This window comes from Rhinoderma darwinii (genome assembly GCF_050947455.1).
Source record: "Rhinoderma darwinii isolate aRhiDar2 chromosome 3 unlocalized genomic scaffold, aRhiDar2.hap1 SUPER_3_unloc_15, whole genome shotgun sequence".
NCBI classification, from domain to species: Eukaryota; Metazoa; Chordata; class Amphibia; order Anura; family Rhinodermatidae; genus Rhinoderma; species Rhinoderma darwinii.
The window spans coordinates 70,001-73,733 of record NW_027461740.1 but is presented as its reverse complement, the minus strand read 5'-3'; positions in this window follow the sequence as shown (position 1 = coordinate 73,733).

Genomic DNA, 3,733 nt, shown 5'->3' with positions numbered 1-3,733 from the left:
GATATGGATCTCTCGGGTGTAAGTCTCAAGAGAGGCAACGAAGATTCCCCGGACCCAGATAGCGACGGGCTAACTGGGGGAGGGAAGAAGCTAGCGGTCGAACTCGATCACTCTTGATGGCGGTACCTACTCCGTTGACCCTGGCGAGTATTAATGTCGCCAGCATTAGGTCAGATGCGGCCAGATTCACGGCCTTTGATTTTCTCGGCCGGGTTGAGGCCGATGTTTTATTTTTGCAGGAGACCAGGGTGCCAGACCTGGCATCAGTGCATAAGGCCAGAAGGGAGTGGAGGCACGGGCCATCTTACTGGTCTCTTGCGGCCGAGCCGTATAGCGGAGTGGCTGTCCTTTTCAGGACAACAGAGGTAAAATGCCGACGAGTGATCGAGGTAGAAATGGGGAGGTGTCTGGTCTTGGACGTCTTCATGAAGGGGCAAGAGCTTAGGCTCATAAACATCTACGGTCCGCAAACCAAGTGGGACCGCAAATGCCTCTTTATGAAGATCAAGCCTTTTCTTTTTACCAGCCGTCAGGTGGTCTTTGGAGGAGACTTCAACACAGTTGTGAGGCAGAAGGACCGGAGGGGCTCCAAAGACAGGCTGGGTTATGACAGCGTCGCTTTAAATAGCATAGTTAGTGAGGCTCGTCTGGAGGATGTCCACATCAGGCACACCCCGGACCACAGTGGTTACACATACCATAGGGGTAGTCAGATTAGATCTAGAATAGACAGGTTTTATTTGAAGGGGGAGGCTGTCTTCTCGCCACTTGTGGTTGAGGAGGTAGAATTCTCCGATCACTGTTTAATTGTTTTTTCTTTGAACGTTGCAGAGACCCATCGGATGGGAAGGGGCTTTTGGAGATTGAATTCGGCACTCCTGGAAGAAGCGGAAGTCAGACAGTCCTTCGAGGATTTTCTGCAGAGCCAGGTACCTCTTTTGGGCCTTTGTAACAGTAAGTCAGAGTGGTGGGAGATGCTCAAGAAACGTGCGGCAAAATTCTTCCGCCAGCTTTCCAACTTTAGGAGCCTGGCCGGACACTGTCTGTACCAGGACCTAAGAAGGAAACTCGAGCAGCTTGTCTCGACAGGAGGTAGCCGCAAGGATATCTCCTGTGTGAAGTCCTTGCTTAAGAGGTGTCAGTATGATAGGCACACGTCCTTGGTTTTTGAGAGGGACTTCGGGAGGTATCGCTCGCCCGACCCTTACAAAAACTGTAGGATGTCAGTGGATTGCAAATATGTGGCAGGACTGATTGATAGTACGGGATCCCTGAACAGGTCCAAATCAGGGATCCTGGAGGTGGTCAGATCTTTCTACTCACACCTCTTGAGTAGGAAGGAACTAGATCGAGACAAAATGTCGGCTTTCCTGGCTGAAACCATTCCGGAGCCAAGGATAAGCCCCTCTCTTGGCGTTTTGACAGAGGAAATCAAGGAAGAGGAAGTAAAGAGGGCGATTGAAGGGTTAGCTCTTAAGAAATCGCCGGGACCGGATGGCTTAACGTCCGAGTTCTATAAGACCTTTGGGGAAGCTTTGATTCCCCTCTTGACTGGGGTTTTTAATGAGTGCCTATCCTCGGGCGCTCTGCCAAAGTCAATGGGTAGGTCAGCCTTGATCCTGCTGTCAAAGGGTAAAGATCCGTCCCGTATTGAGAACTGGCGTCCCATAGCGCTTCTCAATACGGACCGGAAGATTCTGGCAAAAGTACTGTTTAACAGGTTGGTCGAGTTTGCACCACAGCTCCTCTCGGGAGTCCAGCACTGCACTGTCCCAGGTCGAAGCACCTTTAGTGCTGTCCTGGGTGTCAGGGAGGCGGTGGAACAGGGCAGAGCTGGGCACTGGAAGGGGTACATGCTGTCTTTGGATCAGGCAAAAGCGTTTGACAGAGTTGATCATGAGTATCTCTGGTCCACCCTTTTGAGATACGGTCTGCCTGGGGGGTTTGTGAATTGGCTGAAAACATTGTACGCTGGGGCTGAGACTTTCCCACTGGTGAACGGTTGGGTTGGTCGTCCTTTCGTTGTGGACTCTGGTGTCCGTCAGGGTTGTCCTCTTAGCCCGCTGCTATACGTGTTCGCGATCGACCCCTTCCTTGTGAGGATTGATCGCGGGCCGTTGGTGGGTGTGAGGATGGACCTGGCGGTCGTGGAGTCTGCAGTAAGGACGATAGCGTATGCCGACGATGTCACTATCTTCGTCTCCTCGCAAGGGGAGGCGGAATGGGTGATGTCCGAGGTAGATCGCTACTCGGACGCGTCTGGGTCCAAGATCAATCTGGATAAGTGCGAAAGTCTCTGGTTGGGAGTGGGAGACGCAGATTTTTGTCTCCCAGACACCCTCCCTGTGCCCCAAGACACTGCAAAAGTTCTGGGCATAAATTTCGGCAGAGGTGACTATCCTACTCAAAATTGGGAGAGCAGACTGCAGATTGCCACCAAAAGGGTGAACCAGTGGAAAGGTTGGACTTTGACCTTCAGAGAAAGGATCAACTTGGGCAAAACATACCTGCTCCCATTGTTTATTTTTCTGGGCAGCATTTGTATCTTGCCAGAACCCTTCTGGACACGGGTCTACAGCCTGTTTTTCCAATTGTTATGGGGAAACAGGCTGAACCTAGTTAGGAGAGAGGTGACTTACCTAACAAGGAGACAAGGTGGGTTGGGTATGGTCAACCCGGTAGTGTTCCTAGTGAACACTTTTCTTAAATGTAATTTGGCAATCCTCTACAAAGAGAGGGCTCCTCTGTGGGTAGCTTCTTGCAAGGTGTGGTTTCAGCCTTTCTTCCAGGAATGGGAGAACGGAGGGCGAGTGAAGGATCTTCGATCGCAGCGGGGGCATCTCCCGGCTTACGTTGCCCCGGTTCTGAAGGTTGTCCGTCGATGGTGTCTGGGGAAGGATGAGGTGATCACGCTGCCGAGGAAACTCCTCGACATTAGGGTGATCGCCTCCTATTTCCAGGCATCCTTGGCCCTCAAGGACTGCCCAGGTAGGGATCTGAGGGAGGGACTGACGCTTTTGAATTCAAACAGGATCCCCCAGAAGTATTGGGACTTGACCTGGCGCTGCTTCCATGGTAAGTTATATGTGAGGGGAAACTTGAAGTACAGGAACTCTGATGAAAGGGATTGTCCCCGGGAGGAGTGTGGCGACACGCTGGAAAGCATGGAGCACTTCCTGCTTCAGTGTCCTCTCAATATAGAGGTATACAACCAGGTGGGGATCTCCATCGGGTGGCCAGAGATGGAGAGCCTCTCCTATGCCGAGTGGGCCTATGGGGCGTACAGAGAAGTTGGTGACAGGGACCGATGCACTTTATTTCTAGTTAGTGCAGTGGTCAGGTTCTACACGTGGAACGCGCGGTGTCTAGTTTCGACGGGAAGAAAGACCCTCCAAAGGGAAGAGGTATGTAGTAACATCCTTGGTGACCTGGTGAAGGTGCGCTCTTTGGAGTTTGAAAGGCTGGGAGCACGTAAGGCCTCCCGCTTATGGAGAGGCTTTTCTTTTAGCGTGCCCTAGCCGTTCAAGCTTCTTCCTGGTGTAGGGCTGTAGTTTCAATCACCCTAGCCTTTTTGTTTTATAAAGTGATATGGATGTTAAGGCTTGAGGACGCCGAACCTGCGCAACTCTTGAGACGGGGTGGCGGGTAGGATTTTGATTTGTATGGGATGTTATGTAGGGATAGAGGGGTTAGTGAGGTTTTGGGTGGGGGTTTTTGGGGGGTGGTGGGAGGA